At 37.2% G+C, this 15485-nt stretch overlaps 1 pseudogene; it reads left to right on the forward strand.

Moving 5' to 3' along the window:
* The first annotated feature begins 5700 nt into the window (after nucleotides 1-5700).
* On the forward strand, nucleotides 5701-6438 carry LOC129067103 (60S ribosomal protein L7-like; annotated as a pseudogene).
* Nucleotides 6439-15485: the final 9047 nt, after the last annotated feature.

A 15485-nucleotide genomic window follows, 5' to 3' on the forward strand; every position in this document is an offset into this window, starting at 1 on the left:
AAACTCAGAGGAAAAAAGGAAAGAAGGGAAAAAGGAGGAAGGAATGGAGGGAAGGAAAGACTGGTTTTCCAGTTCAATACAACTGTCTTCTTGCTGCGTACTCACATGGTGGACAGGTTGAGGGAGCTCTCTGTGATCTCTTCTACAGGGTCACTAATCCATTCGGAAAGACTTAACCCCCATGACCTAATAATTTCCCATTTACCCCATCTCCAAACACATTGACACAGGGGACTAGCTTTCAGTATATGACTTATGAGGGAATACAAATATTCAGTCTCTAACAAACACCCAGAAAGATCATGGTAAAGTAAAATTTATTTTAAAATTCAAAATAATAATTGTTTTTAAAATATTGTTTCCAGAAATCAATAGGTTATGACAAAAGATTAAGTTATCCTATAACACACATATATTGAAATAGAATGAGTTGGAGATTTGCAAAAACATATTTCTATATTCCTTACATTCCATAAACATAAAATACACATTCATTTCAAACAGAATTAAACTATTTACGGAAAGTAACCACTTTGTAAGCCACAAGAAAATTTTCACAATTTCTAAAATGCAATATTTACAGAAGTCACATTTTCCAGAGTAGTAAAATGAGAATCACAATAAAAAGAGAATTTTAAAAAACTTTTTGCACTTGAAAAGCTAAAAACTCTCAATAACTTTTGTAGTAAAGAAAGAAAAATGAAAGTTAAAATATTTGAAAGAAATTCTATGACTGTCTTACATATCTACACCAATAGGAAATAAAAGGTACTCAGTGAGAAAGAGCATCAGTACTTATGTGAGAATTTAAGAAATACTTTAAATAATTGAACATTATTTTACTCAATAAACTTGAAAAGTGTCAATAAAAGGAACACAAAGATAGTAAAATAAAAGTAGTAGAAAAATTAAGGCATAAATTAATGAATCAGAAAAAATAATTGATTAGAGTTGGTGATCATTGAAAGCTCATCTTAAATAACATATAAGTAATTAGTTGACAATCTGATCAAGGAAAAAGAGCACAAATATGTTGGGAAATGCCCTGTCTGGTTTCAGGAACTGTAGCCACACCAACAGGCAAGAGGGCCCCAAAGTTGGAAATAATCAAGGAGGTCTTGGGAAAACAGGCCACTGAGGAGATGAAACCTTTCCCCCTGGCAGGGACACAGCCCCTGCCTCCCTCACATGGCCCTGCTTGGCCCTGTGATGGTTGGTAGTCAATGACAGGTAAGATTCCTCAAGAGGAGGGATAACCTGAGACAGACATGGCTGGTATGGGCAACAGACAAGGACTTGGGGGGACACAGAGAAAGGGCAACAAGGCCCACACCCCTTAGCTTGGCTTGGACATGGCTGGGGTCCTCATTCTATCTGGAAGAAGTCTCTTTATCTCTTGGTGGCTCTGACCCACCCACCTGGCTCAGGCTTGAAACAATACTAAAGGCAGGTATAGCCCTAAACTGGATTGGTTGGTTCCCAGATAGAAATCAGGCCTAGAAGTATGTTCCTTGAAGCATGCTTTGTTTTTCCTTTGAAAGCTATGATAACCAGCTCATACTGGGAAGGAGATTTACATTATTCACAGACCCTGACCTGAGGCCAGATCTCTTGTGTTCCTCCAATTGTTATCTATGATCTCTATTTGTTTTCTGTAAACATAGCCTTTTGACATTGATTGTTAAGCTTTCCATCCACACTCTTGTGCATATGGTTCTCAACAAAAGCCTTTGGACATGGGGGCTCAGGGCGTTCTCCACTAGAGGGAAGAGTCATGTCCCCTCTCCTGGCAAACAGAGAAGTGTTTGCGATGACTCATGTTTATTGCCTCCATCTGTCACAACCCTGGGACAGGCTATGTGGGATTCAGAGCCCCACCGCCTCCTCAGCTGGCTCCGGACAGTAACCCTCAGATCCAGGTGTGCCCCACGCTCCCTGCAAGACGTCTCTCCCCGCAACACAAATATATACTAATAGACATTAGAAGAGTACAAATGCTCACACAAAGGTTTTGTTTTTATATTTAACTATGATACATGATATGGAAATTTATGCCATAAATTTGAGAGTTTAAATGAAAAGTATAGCTTTTTTAAAATATCAATAAAAAGTGACTAGAGAAAAAGTGGAAAACTCTGAGCAAAACACAGAAAAAAGTGAAAATGTTGCTGCATTGCCCTAAAATTGAAGCCTCAGCATGAGGAGTTTCACAGTTGGCTCCACCCATCAAACCTGCACACATACAACCAGCTTCAGAGCAAGAAAAGGTGAAACTGTCTCCAGTTCATTATTTAAGGTCAGCATAACTATGGTTCCAAGAATGACACAAAAGCACAAGCCAGAGGCTAATTTAACTTGGGAACACAGAATATTCTTATCAATTTGTGATTTAAAAAAATCAGCATAGTCAATCTGGCTCTACTTTGTATGTTGAAGGAAGGATACATCTTGACCTGCAAGTTTTATCCCAGAAAAAGGAATAATTGTAAAATAGCAAAAAAGAATTGTTAATGTAATTAATTATATTTAGAAATAAAAGGAGGAAATGATTTCAAAAGATTAATAAAATTAAGCCTATATTTTTCAATAAAAACATTTATTAAAGAGTAATTAAGGAAAATTCTCTAACTTGATAAATGGCACATAGCAGAAACCTCAGTAGATATCAAAATCAATAGTAAAACTATAGAATCTTTATCATTGCATTCAAAGACACTTTTATTTTTTATTGTTTGAATCTTTATGAGGAACACATATTAGTGTATCATTAAAATATTTTTAAAATATGATTTAAAATAACTTCAGAATGGAAATAATAAAAATGTACTTATGTTAATATTGGTTGGTTTCTTTATGTTTCATAGACTCCAATTATTCCCTTGCTTATTAAAAAATGATTTAAAAGCCATAAGAAAGCACTTTTCACTGTTTAAAACAAACAACATCAAATAGTTTAATTTTGAAATACACCATTAAATTTTGTATTTTAGAAAAGCACAAAATTGGAAATAAATGCATTAAAATGTATCAACTAATAATAGATATTCTTTTGCACCCTTATGTTCTAATCACTGGAGGAAAGAAGAAAGTGCAGATAAAAACTGAGGAAACAAGACATAACAAAGCGTGCAAGAAGACATACAGCTAATAAATGTCAATGATACCATTGACCCCAAAGTTTGTACATTTCCAGAGTTAAGAATTCTGCTCCTGTTACCAGCCATATGTGTCCTTAAAGAAGTCAATTAACCATTCTGTATAAAAGTTATTACATTATAACAAAAAATATTTGAATTTATGGTCACTAAGTTCTTGATACTAATTTAAAAATTTAATTGCACAGGAAAAGACACTCCTTCGGTGGTTTTGTTCATAATATACAGGAATAGATCGACTTTTTTTTTCTAACCAAAATAGCAGCTAAATTTTTAGTCCTAGAAAGCAGGCTGAAATGGGCACACAGACACACACCCATAAACACATAGAAAGAGAATATGTGTAAATTACAGCTATTTTAAAAATTGTGTGCTTTTTTTTCCAAATTGTATGTGCTGACAAATAGCTTTGACTTTTTTTATATTTTTTAATATAAAGACAATGATGTTCATTTATTTTCCAAGTGCTTTAGTAAGAATGTCCTTCAACCAAACAGTGAATTCTTAACACTTTCGTGGAGTTTATATTACTTTTATCATCATCCAACTCATTTCATCTTGGCTGGTTGTTTTTAATAGTGAAAACCATCATAACTAATGTATAACTTCCTTCTTCTTAGTCTGAAGTAATTTTAGTCCTTATAAAGTATTTATCTTGAAGTTTGAAGGTTTCCATTTTCTGGTCTAGAGAATATAACTTTTTAATAAGAACATAGAAACATAATGAGTCTTAGTCTCCTGGGCTCCGCGCCCACTCTGAAAACACAATGTTATGATTTAATGTCCCTGCAAGCCTTCCATTGTATAAAATGAGGATTTTTTTCCATTTCAAAAAGGAGAACTAAGACACCAGGTGAATGTTCTAGGCCTTATGAACAGTGTGGGGGAGGGAGAGTGATAGGAGGACTTCTCTAATCCACAAACATTTGGCTCTGCTGAAGAATGCTCTTTGATCCAGGTCACACAAGGACACTGAGGATATGTCATCTTTGGTCACAGTGTCTAGACTGCTGGATGCTGTCTCCCTCTGTCTCTGGCCACTACCTGATTTTGCGGACATAAAACAGGTTAGCTGGTGAAAATTGGAATAAGTCCCTTCAAGCTAATGCTAGCTCTCTTCACTTCTCTGTTTATGGTTTCATTGCCATCAATAATCTAATGCCCTTTTTGATAAAATTACCACAGACTACATGAGGTCTGTCTGGAAAAAGTCCAGCCATTGTTAATATAATGAGAATGATGTGCATGACATTGCTGTAACCTGGCAGCCAAGGAGAGGGAACTGGATGGAGTGCACACATGTGAACAATAACGTCTTCACTGTACTAGTCAGCGGGAGCAGTAGACCTGTTGAGTGAGCGTGTGTACTGTATGGTCATCGCATTCAAAATGACTGAGTGCGTAGAGCAACAAATCTGCATCAAATTTTGCATTAAGTTTGAGCATTCCTCTGTGGAAACTATTCAAATAATTCAAAAGGCCACAGATATGGGCAACTGGTGATTGGAAACTTCATTGCAACAAGGCATCAGCTCAACCATCATGTGTCACGCAAAGTTTTCTGGTGAAACATCAAATCACCCAGGTGACTCAGCCACCCTACATCCCAGATTTGGCACCCTGTAACTTCTGGCTTTCCCCAAAACTAAAATCACTTTTGAAAAGGAAGAGATTTCAGATCATCAAAGAGGTTCAGGAAAATATGAAGGGAAGGCTGATGATGCTTGAGAGAACTCTGTGAGTTCCCAAGTTACCTACTTGAAAGGCACTGAGGTGTCATTGTCCTATGTACAATGTTTCTTGTATCTTGTATCTTCTTCAATAGATGTCCCTATTTTTCATGTTACATGGATGGATACTTTCTGGACAGACCTTCTGATAGATTGGAAATCTCACTAACTTCTTTGTTTATTAACATTTTCTCCATAAAAACTAACAATAGTTAAAATTCATAATCCACAATTGATTGCTCCTTTCAGACATAATGCTGTTCTCTATGGTTCAAAACATTTAAAAAGTAATTTCAACCCATTCATCATTGTTTCTTCCCATCACTTACTATGATTTCTCAGCCAGACAAGGCAATTAAAAGCCAGAATGCTTTACAAGCACAGATTTGCTCTATATTTTTCTTTCTATCTCTACATGTAAAAATAAATGACATAATTTTCAAGGTAAGAGTGGGGAAATCAAGTTACTCTGTTCATATGGCCAGAGGATTTATAAATTGTCCCACTTCCATTTATGGACTATAGTCTTAGGAGGATAACGCCTGAAGACATCCCACCTGAAATCTTTACTCTACTACTATGGTGCACATTGACTTTGGAGCTTCATTGATTTTTAACTTTCACAGCACTACTCTCATCTCACAAAACTCTTTCTGACTGGTTTCTTACACCATCCAGCATAAAATGTAATTTAGTCTTAACTGGCTTAAGTAAAACACAGCTGAGAACTTTACTCACATTTCAGTGTAAGATTCTATGTAATTCATTTAAAAGTCTTCAAACATTCAAAATCACATTGTTGCTCTTCTCTGGCTGAAACCATGGAAGGTGCAGAAGAGAAGAGGGTTCCTCTTCTGCCAGAAACCCTTAAGAAAATGTGAAGGAATTTTACAGAGCTGAAGAATAATCATCTGAGAAAAAAGTTTGTTGAACATACTTTGGAAGGCAAGAAGGAAACTTATCTGTGAAAAAGCTAAGCATTATCACAAGGAATATGGGGAGTTGTACAGAACTGAGATTCAAATGGCTATAATGTCAAGAAAAGCTGGCAACTTCTATGCACCTATGGAATCCAAATTAGCATTTGTCATCAGAGGTAGCAATAGTGTGAACCCAAAGATCTGAAAGGTGCTGCTGTTTCTTTGCCTTGGCCACATATTCAATGATATCTTCATTAAGCTCAACAAGGCTTTGACTAACATGCTGAGGATTGTGGAATCATATATTGCAAATGGGTACTCTAACCTGAGGTCAGTAAATGAATTGATCCACAAGCATATTATGGGAAAATAACAAAAAAACAAATTTCCCTGACAGGCGATGCATTTATTACTCAATCTCTTGGTAAATTTGGCTTCATCTGCATTGAGGATCTCATTCATGATATCTATATTGTTGAAAAATCCTTCAAAGAAGCTAACAACTTTCTGCAACCTTTCAAACTATCTTCTCTATAAGATGGAAGGAAGAAAAATACCATCCATTTTGTAGAAGGTGGAAATGCTGATAACAGGGAAGACCAGATCAACAAGCTTAGTAGAAGGATGAACTAAGGTATCTACTGTGGTTATTTTTGTAATCAACAGTGATTGGTTTAAAATTGAAAAAAAAGTCTCCTTGTTTAGAAAATACGGTATTTCTATTAGGATTCAGTTGCATTACATAGAAATATCGCTATCTATCTTAAGTTGTTTAATAAAACAAAGTAGATGTTTATGAAAGGATTGCACAGGTCTGAGTCAGGCCTTGAGAAACGACCTTCCAAAAACACTGGCTTAGAAGGTGAGTCTTCATCATCTATCAGGATGATGAAGAACTGAAAGACACCACTCTAGCAATGACAACTGTTAGTCTTTCATGATGGGAACCTTGAAGTCAAAGACTGGAAAGTTGGACATTATTGCAAAAAATTTGACAGTTTCATATTTCACACAAGTGCATCAAATTAGTGAAACCTAATTTTAAATCAAAATCCTAGCTACATGGTAGTACAGGAAACATAATATTTAACTTTCCAGACTTTGTAGTACAAGAGAAAAGATTTATTGTAGATACTGAGAGCAAATATGCCTCCTGGTACTACACAATCCAAAGTGTTCCAAGTCTGGTCTTCAAGAGCTTCTGTGATCTTACCTCAATCTATATATTTTCAATATTATCTACCACCAAGTGTATCTTTATACGACTTTTTTAAAAGATCAACAGTTTCAAGTTAATCATGAATCAAAAGAAATTTCCAAAATTTACAAAGATCTACTTTGTTCAATCCAAAGAAAGCTCTTGATTTCAAGGGATCACCCATGACAATTTCTCCTTACAGTATGTACAATGGAAGACTTTAATTTCATTTTCTTGCTTTTTTTTCCATTCAAATGTTAATTTTAATCATTCTTTATTGTTATTCTACTACAGGTGTCCCAATTTTTCCCCCTTGGCCCTCCTCCGCCTATCCCACCCTCTGCTCTCACAGTCAATTTCCACCCTATTGTCCATGTCTGTGGGTGATTCATACATGTCCTTTGTCTACTTCCTTCCCCTTCTTTCCACCATTACCCCCTCCCCGTCCACTGGTCACTTTCATTCTATTCCATGTTTCCATGTCTGTGGTTCTATTTTGTTCCTTAGTGTATTTTGTTCATTAGATTCCTCTTATAAGATAACATGGTATTTGAGTTTCACTGCCTGGCTTATTTCACTTAGCATAATATTCTCCAGTTCTATCCATTCTGTTGCAAAAGGTAGGAGTTCCTTCTTTCTCCTGCATAGTATCCCATTGTGTAAATGTACCACATTTTTTGACCCACTCATTTACAGATGGGCACTTCGGCTGTTTCCTGTACTTGGCTATCGTAAACATTGCCTCCATGAACATAGGGGTGGATGATTTCTTTTGAATTGGTGATTTGGCATTTTTAAGGTATATTCCCAGCAGTGGAATCTCTGAGTTAAAAGGCAGTTCTATCTTTAGTTTTTAAGGGAAATTCCATACTGTTTTCTGCAGTGGCTGCACCAGTCTGAATGCCCACCAACAGTGCACTAGGGCTCCCTTTTCTCCACAACCTAACCAGCACTTGTTTTTTGATTTATTAGTGATGGCCATTTTGACAGGTATAAGGTGATATCTCAATGTGGTTTTAATTTGCATTTCTCTGATGGCTAGTGATGTTGAGCCACATGTACGTCCTCCTTGGAGAAGTGTTTATTCAGATCCTTTGCCCATTTTTTAATTGGATTTTTTGTCTTCCTTGTGTTGAGTCATATGATTGTTTATATATTTTGGATCCAACCCTTGTCTGAAGTGTCATTGGCAAATATGTTCTCCCAGAGTCAGTTCCATTTTCATCTTGATGATGATTTCTTTACCCATGCAGAAGCTTTTTAGTTTGCTGTAGTCCCATTTGTTTATTTTTGCCTTTATTTTCCGTGCCTTAGGAGATATATTGGCAAAAATATTGATATGTGGGATAGGTGGAATTTTCCTGCCTATGTTTTCCTCTAGGACTTTTATGATGTCATAACTTATATTTAAGTATTTTATCCATTTTGAGTTTATTCTGGTGTATAGTGTAAGCTGGTGATCTAGTTTCATTTTTTTGCATGTACCAATCTAGTTCTCCCAACACTATTTATTGAAGAGGCTGTCTTTACTCCATTGTATTCTTATGCACCCTATGTCATATATTAACTGACCATAGAGACTTGTATTTATTTCTGGGCTCTCTATTCTGTTCCATTGACCTATGTGTCTGTTCTTATGCCAGTACCAGACTCTTTTGATTACCTTGTAATATAGTTTGATATAGACGATATTGTGATCCCATCTACCTTGTTCTTTCTCAAAATTGCTGAGGCTATTTGAGGTTATTGATGATATAAATTTTTGAAATATTTGTTCTAGATCTTGGAAATATGCCATTGGTATTTTAATAAGAATTGCATTGAATCTATATTTGCTTTCGGTAGTATAGATATTTTAATAATGTATAATGTTCATTCTTCCATCCAGGAACATGGTATATGATTTCATTTATTTGTATCATCCTTATTTCTTTCTTCAGTATTCTGTAGCTTTCCAAATACAAGTCTTTTACCCCCTTGCTTAAATTTATTCCTAGGTACTTTATTTTTCTTGTTGCTATAGGAAATGGGATTTTTTCATAGTTTCTGTCTCTGATATTTTATTGTTGGTGTGCAAAAATGCCATCAATTTCTGAATATTGACTTTATATCCCGCTATTTTGCCAAATTCACTTACTAGGTAAGGTAGTTTTTTGGTGGAGGCAATAGGGTTTTCTATGTACACTATCATGTCATCTGCAAATAATGGCAGGTTTACTTCTTCCTTCCCAATTTGGATGCCTTTTATTTATTTATTTTCTTTTCTGACTCCTGTGGCTAGAACTTTCAGAGCTATGTTAAATAATAATGGTGACAGTGGACACCCTTGTCTTGTTTCTGATCTTTAGAGGAAAACTTTTGGTTTTTGCTCATTGAGTATAATGTTAGCAGAAGGTTTTTTTATATATTGCCTTTATTATGTTGAAGTATGCTCCCTTCATTCCCACTTTGCTGAGTGTGTTTATCATAAATAGCTGCTAGATTTTATCCAATTTTTTTGGCATCTATTGATTAGATCATGTGATTTTGTCTTTCATTTTATGTGGTGTATTACATTTATTGATTTGTGAATATCGTACCATCCTTGCATCCCTGGGATGAATCCCACTTGATCAGTGTATTATATTTTTAATGTATTTCTGTATCCAGATTGCAGTATTTTGTTGAGGTTTTATCATCTATGTTCATCAGAAATATTGGTCTGTAGTGTTCTTTCTTTGTTGTGTCTTTACTTGGTTTTAGAAGTGGGATGATACTGGCCTCTTAAAAAGTGTTTGGGAGTCTTCCCTCTTCTTGAATTTTTTGCAATAGCTTGAGAAGCATAGGGTTTAATTCTTCTTTAAATCTTTGCTAAAACCCACCTGTGAAGCCATCCAGTCCAGGGCTTTTGTGTGCCAGGAGTTTTTTTGATTACTGCTTCAATTTCAGTAGATGTTATCTGTCTATTCAGGCATTCTGCTTCTTCTTGATTCCGTTTCAGCAGGCTGAATTGTTCTAGAAATTGTCCATTTTGCCCAGGTTGTCCAATTTCTTGAGTATATTTGTTCATAGTAATCTCTTACAATCTTTTGTATTTCTGTGCTATCAGTTGTAACTTTTCCTCTTTCATTTCAGATTTTATTTTTTTGAGTCCTTTCTCTTTTTCCTTGATGAATCTGATTAAAGATTTGTCAATTTTGTTTATCTTTTCTAAGAATGAGCTCCTGGATTTGTTTACCCTTTGAATTGTTCTTTTAGATTCTATGTTGTTGGGAATGATTTTGGGTGGTTTCAGGAGCTGTTGCTTCCCCAACAGGTGAGAGGGCCCCAAGGCTGAAGCTAAATAAGGACGCCTTGGGAAAATAAGCCACTGAGGAGACAAAGTCTGTCCCCCTGGCAGAGGCATAGTCCCTCACATCACCCTGTGTAGCCCCAGAAGTTGGCTGGTTAGTCAATGATGGGTAAGACCTCTCAATGGGAGGGGCAACTTAAGACAGGCACAGTAGCATAGGGGCCATCAGGGAAGGACTTGGGGGACATGGGGAGAAGGGGCAAAAGACCTTAACCCCTTGGCTTTATCATGGCTGGAGTCCTCATTCTGTCTGAAAGAAGTCTCCTTATCTCTTGGCTGCTCTGCTCCACCTGCCTGGCTCAGGCTTGAAACAATACTTAGAGACAGGTAAAGATCTAAACTGGATAAGGTGGTTCCTGGGGGAAGGCCTAAAAGTAAATTATACTCTTTGAAGCATACTTTGTTTTTCCTCAAGCAGTGATAACTGGCTCATGCTGGGAAGGAAATTTATATTATTCACAGACCCTGACCCTAAACCATTTGGCACCCTTATGTTCACTCATCTCAGACCCATGCAAGTTGGTGTGTTCCTGCCCTTTGTCTTCTTCAAACTTGGCCTACACTCTGTAAACTTACAATACTGATGTAATGAGATTACCTATTCATTCCAACTACCTAACCCCCACTGATAACCCTATCAATAAAAGCCATTGAGCAGAGGGGCTCAAGGTCTTCTCCCCTAGAGGGAATCACCATCCCCTTTCCCTGGCAGACCAAGAAGTATCTGGAATGACTTATTTTATTTCCCCATCCATGGCAACCTGAAGCAGCTCTGCAGGACAGAGTCTCCCCCATCATTATGTCATTTAATTCTGCCCTGACCTTGATTATTTCCTTCCTTCTACTCACTCTGGCCTTGTTTGCTGTTCCTCCATTCTTTTAGATGTAGGGTTAGGTTGTTTATTTGAGATTTTTCTTTGTTCTTTAGGTAGGTCTATATTGCTATGAACTCCCCTCTCGGTACTGTCTTTGCTGTGTCCCATAGGTTTTGGATTGTTGTGTGATCATTTTCATTTGTTTTCTCATACATTTTGATTTCTTTCTTGATCTCATTGTTGACCCATTCATTATTTAATATGTTATTCTGTCTCCATATATTTGAATGTTTTTGAGTTGGTTTCTAGTTCCAAGCCATTGTGATCTGAGCACATGCTTGAGATGACTTCAATTTTCTTGAATTTTTTAAGGTTTGTTTTGTGTCCAACCATGTGGTCTATTTTTGAAAATGTTCCATGTGCATTTGAAAAGAATATATATTTTGTTTCTTTGGGGCAAAAAGTTCTGTATATATCAATTAAGTTGATTCAATCTAAGTGTCATTCAGTGCCATAATATCCTTGCTGATTCTTTGTTTAGAAGATCTATCCATTGTTGATAGTGGGGTGTTAAAACCCTCTATGATAACTGTTGTTGTCAACATAGTTCTTGAAGTCCTCCAAAATTTTCTTTATATATTTAGGTGCTCCTATGTTTACAAGGGTTATTGCCTGCTGTTGGATTGTTTCTTTAAGTATTATGTAGTGACCTTTGTCGCTTTTCATGGCTTCTGATTTGAAGTCTATTTTGTCTGATATATAAGCATTGCTACCCTAGATTTCTTTTTGTGTCCATTTTCTTGGAATTTTTTTCCACCCCTTCATTTTCAACCTGCATAGATCTTTTGTTCTGAGGTGTGTCTCTTGTAGACAGCATATATATGCGGCTCATGTTTTCTTATGCATTCAGCCACCCTATGTCCTTTGATTCAAGCATTTAATCCATTTACATTTAAGGTTATTATCAATAGGTACTTATTCATTGTCATTTTTTATGTACCTCTCTTTCTCCTCCTTTTCATAACAGTCCCTTTAGCATATCTTGCAGTGTTGGCTTGGTGGAAATGTATTCTTTTAGCCTTCTTTTGTTCTGGAAGCTCTTTATTTCACCTTACATTTTAAATGAGAGCCTTTTTGGGTAGGGTAGTCTTGGTTGTAGGTCCTTACTTTTCATTACTTGGAATATTTCATGACAACCCCTTCTGGCTTGTAGTGTTTCTAAGATTCAGCTCAACCTTATTGGAGCCCTCTTGTATGTTACTTGCTGTTTCTTTCTTGCTACCTTTAAGATTCTCCCCTGGTCTTTACAATTTGTCATTTTAATTGTGATGTGTCTTGAAGTAGGCCTCTTTGGGTTCATCTTGATTGGGACCCTCTGTGCTTCCTGAACATGTATGACATTTTCTCTCACCAAGTTAGGGAAGTTTTCTGTCATTATTTTTTCAAACAAGTTTTCTATCCCTTGCTCCTTTTCTTCTCCTTCTGATATTCCTATGATGCAAATGCTGTTACATTTCATGTTACCCTGAAGCTCTCTTAAACTATCCTCATTCTTTTTAGTCTGTTTTTTGTTTCGTTTTATTGCTTTGACTATGTTTGCTTTCTATCTTGTCTTCCAGCTCACTGATTAGGTCCTCTGCTTCATCCTGTTTTTAATTCTTTCTAGTGTATTTTTCATTTCAGATATTGTATTCTTCATTTCTTCTTAGTTCTTGTTCATAGTTTCTATGCTCTTTTTCATGCGGCTGTAGTCCCCACTAAGTTCCTTGTAATTTTCATTGAGTTCCTTGAGCATCCTTATAACCATTGTTTTGAATTTTATGTCTGACAGATTGCTTGCCTCATTATCATTTACCTCTTTTCTGGAGATTCCTCTGTTCATTTTAATTGGACGTTCTTTCTTTGATTTCCCATTTTTGTTTTGATTCTCTTTTTGTGTGTTTCTGCATTTCAGGTTGCTCTGTTTTGCCTGCTTGTCTTTGTGGTGTGGACTTCAGTGGTAGGACTTCTGTGGGACTCAGTGGGGCAGTCTCTTTGATCTACAGATCTGGATGTTCTAGATTTGCCCTTTATTCAGATTATGTGGCCTCTCTTATTGTTCTTGGGCTCTGATTATTGGTGGTTTTTTCATTGGTGGGTTCTCCCCTCTAGTTGGCTGACTGGGAATCCATCTTGGTTTGTCCCTGCACCACCTGTCTTGGTCTGTCTCAGCTTATTTCTAATAATATATAGTTTCTGCTGATTTAGCTGTCCATTTCAAGGGAATTTGGTGATCTGGGTAAGTGGGTCATCTCCTGTTTGGTGTTGACAGCAGCTATGTATGCAAGCCAAGGCTGGGCGGGACCCTGATACTCCTTTGTTGCACCACTTTCTGATCTCCCTCTTTGCTGGCCTCAGTGAAATAAGCCTTAGGAACCAATATATTTTGTCACCCTGAGAGAACTTCAAAATAGGTCCTTTAAGAGTTCCTCTTGCAATCTTTCCCTTGTGGAATGCACCCTACCTCCTCCACTTTCTAATCTTGAGCCTCACCTACCTGTTTTGCAGATCATCCCTTCTCCTGCAGGAGGAGGGGGCTGGGTGCAACCTTCCCTTCTCAGAGGTTCAGTCTCTGCTAGGGAAGGGGACTCTCTGATTTTAAATGATCTCAAGTATACACCTGCCATCCTTCACGTTCCCAGCCCACTGCCCTCATAACAGACAGAGGCCTACACTCTCCACTCTGCACAACATCTGCCTTGCCAGCTGTGCCAGGCTGGGGCCAAGAAACCCCCTTGCCTTGTACTTTTATGATCAATCCACCCAGCTGCACTGAGTGGAGTGAACTGCACCCTTAATCCTTTCCCCTTGCTGGCAGGGCAGCTTTGTGAGGGATCCCTGTCCAGCACGCTTCAGCTCCCCTTTTAAATAGTCTCTCTGGGCACTCCCACTGCAGCACTGAGCCACTCTCCAGCTTTCTGTACATGCCACCTAGCCAAAAAGTCAAGTCTCTCATAGTCACAGCTGGCTACAGACAGTCTCCTCCACCTGACCCACCTGCATATAGCAACTCTCTCTTTCTCTGGCACTCTCCCAGTTGGCATTTGCCATTGCAGCTATGGATGTGCTGCTCACTATGTGTGTGAGTAGCCTGGATCTCCCCAACTTTATGTATCCAAGTCACTCCCAGAACAGGTCTGGGGATTCCCTGCCCTGGGAGAGGAGGATGCCACAAAGCTGTGATCTCTGACCAGGCTCTCTGTGGCTACAGGCACCATGCACAAGGTATTTTCCCTTCCACATATAAAAAAAATCTCCTTACCACCTGTTTTTAAGTCTTCTGTACTCCTTGGCTTCCAAAATTTATATTAGCTAAGATTCCATTGAATGTTCAGTTTATTTTTCAGAAGATCAGCTAAGTATCCAAGTTGGGTGCAAGAGCATGTGGACTCAGCTTTCACCAACCTGCCTGCTTTCTTCATTCCTCATTCAAATATTAATTTTAAGCTGACATTTTAAATGGCCTATAGGATATTTTTCAGTTTAGCTAACATAGCCTATTGCTTTACAAGAAAAATAGAAAATTAAGATGATTGTAATAATCTCAGCTCAACATCAGGGCTATATTACGAGATAATGTCAACAAATATAACTATACAGTTAAGAATCATTATTTACACTATGATTACCATACAATTTTTCTGAAGTAAATCCTTAAACCAAGGATTGTACCTTACTTTCTTTTTAGTCTTGCTTGAAACATTTGCTCTACTCTTTACAATAGGACATTGTATAACTGTTCCACATCCAAAAATAAATGCTGTAAGAAAAGTTATATTGTACTTTAAAAAATTATACATATAAATAAAAATCTGTTAAATATTTAATACTATCTTCACACAGTGAGAACAGTTTTATATGAAATAATTTAAATGATGCTTTTTCTTACAGTTTCAGCAGCAGGTGAAATGTATCCTGTAAATGCAAAGAGAATAAACCCATTCTTTCATGGTTTGGTGGTAGGCACATCAGCTCATGTGGCCAGAAAGTCCTCAAGATTGAAGATGAAGTTCATGCAGACTCACTGGCCTGGTGTCACAGTGTTTTTTTTTGTTTGTTTGTTTTTGTTTTTGTTTTGCTTGGCATGGTACAGTAAGCATCAATCAACAGACTCCTGAGGATTATGTAAAATAAAATTGAAATAGATGCATCGTACCATCTAATGAGAAGGAAAATATGAGGTCCTGGTTGTAAATCATGACGTATTTAGAGTCTGGGTACCCATGAGTTAAAGGAGGATTGGCTGATGAAATTTAGGTCTTCATTCTGCTGTGATGTCCAGCTGGGCACCTGGAGG

Source organism: Pteronotus mesoamericanus, unplaced genomic scaffold (assembly GCF_021234165.1).
Source record: "Pteronotus mesoamericanus isolate MK-2021 breed Mesoamerican mustached bat unplaced genomic scaffold, CSHL_Meso_final contig_20, whole genome shotgun sequence".
In the NCBI taxonomy this organism is placed as follows: Eukaryota; Metazoa; Chordata; class Mammalia; order Chiroptera; family Mormoopidae; genus Pteronotus; species Pteronotus mesoamericanus.